The 10110-nt window shown below is 51.0% G+C and overlaps 1 long non-coding RNA gene across 4 annotated transcripts in view; it reads right to left on the bottom strand.

Moving 5' to 3' along the window:
- The window catches only part of LOC109498394, an 82694-nt gene extending 77977 nt beyond the window's left edge, over positions 1-4717 (bottom strand). For 2 of the 4 annotated variants that reach the window (XR_006595965.1, XR_006595966.1), the window contains exon 1: positions 3818-4705. This is a non-coding gene — a long non-coding RNA (uncharacterized LOC109498394). Of the gene's footprint in view, positions 1-3817 lie in introns of all 4 variants that reach the window. The other 2 variants (XR_002741312.2, XR_006595964.1) reach the window with 2 other exon arrangements.
- Positions 4718-10110: the final 5393 nt, after the last annotated feature.

The following is a 10110-nucleotide window of genomic DNA, read 5'->3' on the forward strand; positions in this document are numbered from 1 at the left end:
AAGTCATTCCACATAGGAAATGCTCGCCCGGTACTAGGCCAGGCCAGGTCCCAAGCTGGGCACCCAGGAGACCAGAGAGAGGGCAAGGCTGGACCAGCCCTGGAGAAGGCCCTGGGCCTGTGGATGGTAGGGCCTGGAGACACATATCCGGAACCACGGGGAAAGTCAAGGTGCAGGGTAAACCCCTAGGTATTTACGGGTGATTTCCTTTGACAGTTATCAGGGAGTCTTCCTGGAGGAGAACGCGGCTGTCGAGTTCCTGAACTGAGTCCCACGTTCCCACATTTCTTACCCAGTAGCCAATAAAAGGACGCCCTGGGCTTCCTCTGCCCGTTGAAGGAGACTTCATACCGGGCGCCCTGGCCCCGATTCAGCCTCGGTGCCGGCTCCCAGCTCAGCGCAAAATGTCTACACGCGGTCCACTACCCGGCAGCTCTTCCGTCTCCAGCCCTATGACCTCCCTGAATGAGGCACACGGACTCTGACCCTCATGATCACCTGGGGACCCCGCTGGAATTCACGGGCTCTGGCCTCTCCCGGTGCCCCGCCCCGCTCAGGCCTGGGAGCTGCCCGGCATCGGCATCGGAGGGACTGGAAAGGACAGAACCCGAGATGAGAAGAACCCCCGCCCCCCCCGCCCACCCCAGGCTTTCTTCCTCTCCTGGAAGTCGAGCCCTCGCTGGCCTGTCTGGTACTTTCTGTCCTTCCGTTCTTGAGGCTATCTTCCCGAAGGAACCTTTGGGGATTGGACGTGTGGGGATTTGACGACTTCGAGGGTCACTTTCACCTGAGCAGGTCTTGACCCCCTGACACACGAGGTGCCGGCGTGAGGCGTGCAGGGAATAGGGAGATGCACTCTGGTGAAGAGTAGAACTGATTTCCTTGACACAGAGAAGGAGCCCCGGCCTGGGCAGGGACATGAGAAAAGACAGAGGGCAATCTCCCTCTCAAACGTCCCCGCAGAACTGTGACTTGGCTCTAGAATGGTGTCCCCGCTGAGCTCCAGGAGAGACCTTCGGAGGACGCCCTCGGGAACCTGATGTGGCACCTAATGACACTACTCTTCATCATCAGGCCACCGGGGGGGTCTAAAACTCAGCTGCAAGTCGGACCCCTCTCCTGGCTCTGGAGCCAGACCGCTCCACTTTGCCTGTCTCGGCCTCCCGTCTCTTGTCTCAAACCTTGGGGCCTCTGACCCCTGGCCTCTGCCTGCCAACTCCCACCACCTGCCTCGGCTTCTTTTGTGCCCATGTATCCGATCGGCCGACGTCTGCCCGTCCCCGAGGACTCCTGGCTCGGTGAGTCCTCGACAGCGAGGGAGCGGGCTCCAGCCTGGAGCACGGGCAGCCTGGGAAGTCTGTTCTGCTTCCGACCGCGGAAGGCGGCAGCCGGTTGAACCCTGACCTTTGCAGTCATCCGCTGGCCTGCAAGCCAAGCTGCCACAGACACACAGCAGCCCAGGTGGCCACACCATCCGCTTAGCAGTCACCCGGACCCATTAGACTCCCCTGGATGCTCTCCGGGCTCGTGTTTTGGGGCCTGGGGGCACAAGGTAACGACACCAGCATCGTCCAGAAACAAAAACAGAACCTTTAGCTTCCATCCGTTGGAGGATCTTCCCGTTCCCAAATATGATAAGGGAAGGGGCCCAAAGGGACCCCTCGGGTGCAATCTCTGGGATCTGGACTAGAGATGCAGCACTGAGCAGACTGTGGGCCACCGTCTTCCCGGCAAGCCTGAAGCGGGGTGGTTAAGAAAGCCCCTCTCCCCTGCTCTGCACGCCCACAGGACCCTGGTCAGACCTCAGTCACAACACCCATCAGAAGTCAACGTCTCATTAACTGTGCAAGGTGATCTATTCTGCTAGAATTTTAGGTCTTTCTTTCTTTCTTTCTTTCTTTCTTTCTTTCTTTTTTAAGTTTATTTATTTTTGAGAGACAGAGAGACAGCGTGAGCAGGGGAGGGGCAGAGAGAGAGGGGGAGAGAGAGTCCCAAGCAGGCTCTGAGCTGTCAGCACAGAGCCCGATGTGGGGCTCAAACTCACAAAACCATGAGATCATGACCTGAGCCGAAACCGAGAGTCAGACGCTTAACCCACTGAGCCACCGAGGAGCCCCTAGAATTTTGTTTTTTTAAAGGCAGGACAGGTGTCTTCACTCAGGCTTGCGTTCATTCAGGTATTTGTCTTCATATTCATGTTGTCAGTCAACAGCATTCATTGAGAGCCAACTGCATGCCCAGGCCCTGCCCCAGGCCCAGGGATACAAAGATAATACAATGCCGTCCCTGAAGCCAGGGCTCCCAGTCTAGTGACAAGTAAATAGATCACTAAACCTTAATGTGACAAGTGCAACAATACAGAGAGGCAGAGGGCCGTGGGAGTTCAGAGGAAGAAGCATTTTTCCCTGCCTCAGGAGATCTAGGAATGCATCACGGAGGAGGAGGCTTTTTAACTGGGTTTTGAAGGATGAATAGGAGTTCTTTTGGCCAGAAAGGCAGTGTAGTCATGAACACATAACCATCTTCATCGATGAAGCCTCAACATTTCTGACACAGAAAATGCTCAGGAGGGGCTTCTGGGTGGCTCGGTCGGTAAAGCATCTGACTCTTGATTTTGACTTAGGTCATGATTTCACGGTTCGTGAGTTCAAGACCTGTGGGCTCTGAGCTGAGTGTGGAGCCTGCTTGGGATTCTCTCTCTCTCTCGTGTCTCTCTCTCGTCTCTCTCTCTCTCTTTCTCTCTCCCTGCCCCTCCCCTGCTCTCGCACACAAGTGCTCTCTCTCAAAATAAATAAATAAATAAACATTAAAAAAAAAAAAAAGAAAATGAAAAGAAAATGCTCAGGAACTGCCACATCATAACCAGTGCAGACTCCGTGCTGGGACAGAGAAAGAGGGCACTATCCTCACTCCTGTGCCTCAAACTTGGAGATACTTTGGAATCCCTTGGGGGGGTCTCAGAAAATACTGTTGGTCCTTCCTCCCTTAGAGATCCTGACATTAATGGCCTGAGATGCTGCGGGTCATTGGAACTTGTAAAAGCTCTCCGCGTGATGTCAACGTGCAGTCATGTTTGGGAACCCCTGCTTTAGACCAATGCTTCTCAAGCTTAAGGTGTAAATTCATCCAGGGGATCTTGTTAAAATGTAGTTTCAAGGGACACCTGGGTGGCTCAGTCCGTTAAATGTCCAACGGTTGGCTTCGGCTCAGGTCGTGATCTTACCATTAGTGACTTCAGTCCCCGCGTCGGGCTCTGTGCTGACCGCTCAGAGCCCGGAGCCCGCTTCGGATTCTGAGTCTCCCTCTCTCTCTGCCCCTCCCCCACTTGTGCTCTGTCTCCGTCTAAATAGACATTAAAAATAAACATGTCTAAATAAATATGAACATTTTTTTTTCAAAAATAAATAAAATGCAGCTTCAGCTGGGACAGATCCGAGGTGGGCCCGAGAGCCTACGCTATTTTATTTTGAGAGAGACAGAGAGAGCGTGAGCGGGGGAGGGGCAGAGAGAGGGAGACAGAGAACCCCAAGCAGGCTGCACACGGTCAGCGCAGAGAGCTCCACGTGGGGCTCGAACTCACCACACCGTGAGATCGCGACCTGAGCTAAAGCCAAGAGTCAGACGCTTAACAGACTGAGCCACCCAGGCGCCCCGAGAGCCTACGTTGCCAACAAGCTCCTGGTAAGACAGAGACCGCTGGCGCGGGGACCACACTTGGAGTAGCAACTCTCTTGAGGCTGAATCCCCAAAGCGATTCGGCAGACCTCAGGGTCCTGCCTGCACCCCGGAGCGGCGGTTCTGCTCTCCCGGCACTGACCTTCGGCTCTGGATCGGGGGCGGTGCTGGGTATTGGTGCTTTAGGCGCCGGCACGGCGTACCTGTCCCCGCCAGCTGCCCGCGCGGCTGCACTCGAGGCCGAGGCACAGCCGAGGGGGCCCGGGCGGGCCAGCTGACATCCCAGTGCACGGGGTGGCGGCTGCTTTGGCAGGAGCTGCCTGCTGGGTAAACATTGTTCTGGGTTTTCTCTTTTTTTCTCTTCAAACAAGCCCTTCCCAGCGCCGGCCACATAACCCTAAACAATGCCCCTCTGTGCTGTTGACACAAAGGCACAAATGGTGTCATTCCAGCCCAGAGATAAAACTCTGATCCTCCCATAATGGGGGGCATTTCCTCTTGGAAAGAACACCAGCAGATCAGGAAATTCAACAAGCCCCGTCTAAACTCTGCCCTCCGGCTAGGCTCAGGTTTTTTTTTGTTGTTTTGGGTGGATTTCTGTCTCCCCAAAGCTCTGCTGGTTTCATGTGCCTCCGTCAGCAGGTATGTAAGCCCCAGACAATGGCCTCTTTCTGCGGACAATGGTCAGCGTGAGCAATGTCGCAGGAGGGCAGGGCTTGAGGAGGGACAATCAGCTTTCAGAATCCCGTGGCCGAGTGGGTGCTGCAGGGAGGGACCTGCTGTCACCAGGGCAGCTCTCCTCAAAGGCACCATTTATAGGACCCGCAGCCCCGGAAAAATGGATGCTTGGGCCGCGCGGAATTGGGGGGCCGCCCGCTCGCTGCAGGCTGACCCCCGTTCCCTGCCGTGTCGGCCTCCCCGGGGCGCCGGCAGCCCCCGCCTCTGCCGTGCAGACTCTGTTTAATGACAACACCGGCACCCCCAAAGTGGAGCGAGGCCTGCTGTCCCCCCGCACCGTGCCTCCTGCAGTACCCAGCCCGGGGCCTCCGTTGGCCGGCTCTCCAGAAAAGAAAGGGCTTATTCATCCCCTAAGGTGGAAGCTCGCTTTCTCTGGGGGGAAATTGTGTAACCGTTTTGTAGTGGAATCCGCTGCAGTCCTCAAGGTCTTTCGGAAAAAGAAAAACAGATAAGGGGGCGGAGGTTGGAGCTGGTGCCGGCGGTCTCCTCCTTAGATTTGCTCACTGCGGAACAATTTTTCTGACAGAGGCCAACAGGCCCGAACGTCCTATCAGCCAGGCCCTGGATTTCAAGGACCCTCTCGGCAACTGGAAAATTAAAAAGAAACTTTTTGGCAGACAGCCATGCCTGCAAGCATGCATTCGCTCCCCTAGCACAATGCCTAACACCCAGTAGGCGCTTAGCAAACATTTGTTGAATGGATGAAACGTTTTGTAATATCGGATTCTATCTCTCCGGCTTAAAACGCCTTCGGTAGCTCCCTCTTGCCTACAGTATAAATTTCATTTTTCTGCACACGGTCGACAACTTGTCCCCTGGCCCCTCCGAGACCTCTCCAACCTCACCATCACCCCTGTGTTCCCCCATTTGTCCCCGACACACACGCAAACGCATACACATGGTGCCCCCTGCTTCTTGCGGCAACACATTGTTGTAGACCCTAGGCCTTTGTCCCAGCTGTCCCTGAGTCCCAAAGCCCTTCTTCCCAAGCTTCTCCAGAGATCTGTTGGGCTCCTCCCCCAGCAAGACTCGCCTCTGGCACCTGCTCCTCCTCTTAAAAGCCATCATGGTGCTTCTGACTCCACAGCCTTGCTCTTGAACGTGACCCTATCGTGTCATATTTATCTCTCCTGACTACACGTGGACTCCTTGAGAGCAGGGACTGCGTCCGATTTAGCCCCATATGCCCCGTCAGGGCCCAGGGTCTGGCCCATCATCAGTTCTCAGTACCTGGGGGACCATCTAGTTCTGGTGTGCCCAGGACGTTCCTCATTTTAGGACAGGAAGTCCCACGTCCCAGGAAACAACTGGGTCTTAGGCAAACCAGATGGTTGGCCTTCCTATTGATAAGTGAGTAGTGAGTGAATCAGTGTCCAAGTTTCCATTCATCGATTCGTTCATTCCACGCTTGTGAGCTGGGTCCCCGCTTATCCAATTTCAGGGCATTCCCACGGCTAGGCAACCCCACATCTCTTCGAAACAACCCCACTAACCGGCATTGCAAAAGGATGAGTCTTGGAGGTTGAAAGAGCATGAAGCCCATTAGGCATCTTTCCGTGGCCCTTGGGGTCTTCTTTTTGGGCAACCAGCCGCCTTGTTTTGAACACACCTGTTGACATCTGCTTACCTCCCTGAATTTGCCCCAGGTCTCCCAGTAGGCTGCCCTCAGAAAGGGTGAGCTCTCTAGCCTTGCAGCCTCACAGATGAATTGCTATCCAAGGTTTTACAAGTCAAAAGGTACATAGACACTGGAGTCCCCTTCCCAAAGCAGCCCCTAGCCCCGGGCCCTCAGGGCAGGAGCAATTGCAGCCAGGACCCATTTGTCTGCTCAGCCTCCCCCAGACCCTCAGGCAGCCCAGACCCATCTGTTTCCCAGTTCGAGGCCAAATCAAGCTACGAAAGCATCAGGCTTCATTTGACCCAAGACCGCTGGGGCACCGCCACCTCTGCCCTAGCTTGACCGGACCAGCCTTAATCCCCCTCCCTCCTTGGTGGGCTTTCAGGGGCACCATCTCCCCTGCATGGTGATTCCAGAGCTTCTGAGAAGTGTGACCCAACAGAAAGCCACAAAGACTGACACACCCGGTTTAATACCAGCTCAGCCATGTAGCTGGTAAGTTACAGCTTCTCTTGTGCCGTCTCATTGGAACAGGGAGCTTCTTGCATTTATTTGTTTGTTTATTATTCTTTAAAACTGCATTTATTTTTGAGAGAGAAAGAGAGAGAGCACAAGCAGGGGAGGGCCGGAGAGAGAGGGAGAGACAGAATCTGAAGCAGGCTCCAGGCTCGAGCTGTCAGCACAGAGCCCGACTCGGGGCCCGAACCCACGAACCGTGAGCTCTTGACCTGAGCTGCAGTCAGATGCTTCACCGACGAAGCCACCCAAGTGCCCCATAAACAGGGAAATTCTTCATGTCCACTTTGTAACATCACTTAAAGATTATAGGAGAGGGGCACCCAGGTGGCTCAGTCGGTTAAGTGTCTGACTCTTGGTTTCAGCTCAGGTCATGATTTCGCATTCATGAGTTCAAGCCCTGTGTCGGGCTCTGTGCTGGGTGTGGGGCCTCTTTGGGATTCTCTCTCTCTCTCCCTCTCTCTCTCTCTCTCTCTCTCTCTCTCTCTCAAAATAAATAAATAAACTTTAAAAAAAATATTGAAAAAAAAAGATTACACGAGATCGACCAGGCATCCAGATCGGGGTTCGGCGCACAGTGGGTGCTTCGAAACGTACTTCTCACACCTTCGATGCCAAGGGAATAAACAACCATTTGAGTGAATCCATTTGGCACCTTGGAGCCATGCCCATACTTTCTGGAAACTCCCTCTGCTGAATGAAGAAGAGACAGGGTCACTGGGCAAGGTCACCAAGTTCTGCCCCTTCTAAAGTGTCCTTTCCCCTAGCAGGACAACCCGAGTTGCAGAAGCTGTCCCTATCCAAGATGGACAAAAGTCGTAACTTTACGCTGGAACATTCCAAAAAATCTTTGGTTAACAAAAGACAAGAAAAATAAATATCAACAGATGGATTTCTTTTTAATTCTTGCCCTAAAAATTTATAATAGAAATGTTAAAATTTCTTTTAATTAATTTTAAAATAATTAAAAATTATTTAAATTAATTAATTAAAAAATATTTACCATGAGGCAAATATGAGGCATCTCAATGCTAAGATTTGGAGGTCTCCCTTCAAAGAAGCAATAGTTTAAAATCCTTCTCATTCCTCATGGAAAAAAAATTACTTCCTTTCATCCAAACCCAACTCCTTGTTTCTCCAAAGGCCACGAGTTGTGGGCATGAGCACCTACCTTTTAAAATGCATGTATTGGGGCACCTGGGTGGCTCAGTCAGTTAAGCGTCCACCTTCGGCTCAGGTCATGATCTCACGGTTCATGAGTTCAAGCCCCGCCTCAGGCTCTGTGCTGACAGCTTGGAGCCTGGAGCCTGCTTTGGATTCTGTGTCTCCCTCCCTCTCTGCCCATTCCTCGCTCTCACTCTGTCTCTCTATCAAAAATCAATAATCTAAAATTTTAAAAATAAAATGCATCGTTTAACCAACCTGGGCTATTCACACTGCACACGCTGCCTTAGTACACTCCATTCACACAACCCCTCGCTCGCTTCTCAGTTTCTTCCCCTCCATATAATCTTAATGCCCCTATTTATTTCTTGCTTGTTTCTAGGAACACTTTGACTTTTTTATTAAGTCAAAATTAATAGCTTTGCACCCTAAGAATGAGCTACAAAACTGTGTTGTTTTTGGAAAGTCCTTCTAAGGTTTGGTTTGGCTGGATTTGATTCGGTTTTTTTTCTCAATGGTAGCCCTGAATTAATGACTGTAGGGAATCTCTGTTAGAACATTGAAGGCTGCCTGGGCTCACACGTGTTTAAAAATGCTTTGTGTGTACGAGCACATACAGGCACAGGAAGGGTGAAGATCGTAGCTCAAGAATCATGCAGCAGACATAGCACAAGGGAGCTCTACATCAACAGCAGGTGCCTTCTATCATCTTCTACGTTATTGCAAATCAAGTTGGAGAAAAACTGGAAATTAATTGGAAGATCCATAAAGACAACATCAGAAACATCACCATGCTTGCTCATTTTTTTTCCCAATTAGTTTTTGGAAATACTTGCTTTTCTTTTGTGCTAATTTCCGAGTAATTGTCCACTTTGGAACTCTTACAAAATGGGTAGGTATTTGAGAACCATGATGACCTGTGACCTTTGACCCAAGGTGATCTTTACTGGGGGGATCCATGAAAGATTGATTTGAGCAGAGCTGAGTTAGACAAACAAGCCATTCACGTACCTTTAAATCCGGAGGCAAATCAGGTAAAAACGTTAGCAACCTTTGTGGCCTGGAATTTCCTGCCCCCATAGTCAGGAATTAGGACGATACTGCTCCTAGCCTCTGCAAGTATCGATGAAGATGTTTCTGGATCTTTCCCTTCAAATGGACCCCTAGAATAATGCAATGGAGCATACGAGGTCCCGTCAACAGGTAAGCTGGCTTCTTGACAAATAACTTTAAAAAAGAATAGAAAAGGGTGCCTTTTACATAATTTAGAGCAATAATTCTAAATATTTCCATCACAGACATATTGAATCAAAGGAATATTCAATCCTTCTTCCAAAGAGTCCAAGTTTTAGGAAGACCTTTAATTAGCGTCAAAACACAGGAAAATGGGAGTTTCTGACGGGGCTGAGTTCCTGGGAGCCATGCAGAGAGGACAGGATCACAACCTGAGAGAAACTGCCCAGTGCTGTTCTCTAGTGAGGGGTCCTGCGTCAGGGCGGACGACAGCTACACGGGACAGCAGTTACAAGCATTTGTGGCTGGCCATTCTGCCACTCCAGAAACTTCAGTCGCTGTGGAATTGCCCAGGCTGGGAGCTACTGACCTTGACGCCTCACTCCCACCATCTCTGAGCCCGCTGACCAAGCTGAGGAGACAAAGTAGGTGGAGAGGGAGGGTTTAGGAGGCGACATGCAGGCTGTGCGTTCATTTTCTCTGAGGTGTATTTATGTTTAAATGTGGGGGACAAAACCCAACTGGATCACATTAACAAAAATTTTAAAACAGAGAAGCATCAGGACACCTGGGTGGCTCAGTCAGCTAAGCATCCAAATCTTGGTTTCAGCTCTGGTCATGATGTCACGGTTTGTGGGGTTGAGCCCCGTGACAGGCTCTGTGCCACTAGCACACAGCCCGTTTGGGATTCTCTCTCTCTCCCTCTCTCTTCTCAAAACAAATAAACTTAAAAAACAAAACAAAACAGAAATGCATCGATACTAGTGCAATGTCCTACATTATTCACATGCACACGCTCTATGGATTCCTTATTTGCAAATTTCCCTACTCACTAAAATGTATCTGTAACCTCAAAACCGATGCTCAAAGAACTTTCATGGTCATTCACTGACATGCACAAAGTGACGAGTTTGAGTGACCCCACATCCGGGTTCCCAGCCAAGGCAAAACACAGAGAGTCTCTGCCTTCTTGTTTCAGCTCCATACTGTAAACAAATGGCCTCTTGCCAATCTATTTAGCGCAATGTTTTTTGTATTTGTGTGCTTCCTGTTGGTGATTTCACTGTTTAAAATAGCCCCCCACCATAATGTTGCAAGTGTTCTCAAGAGCCAGGAAGCTGTGATGTGTCTTATAAGAAAAAGTACGTGTGTTAGAAAAGCTTCGT

The sequence above is a fragment of the Felis catus genome, chromosome A3 (assembly GCF_018350175.1).
Source record: "Felis catus isolate Fca126 chromosome A3, F.catus_Fca126_mat1.0, whole genome shotgun sequence".
NCBI classification, from domain to species: Eukaryota; Metazoa; Chordata; class Mammalia; order Carnivora; family Felidae; genus Felis; species Felis catus.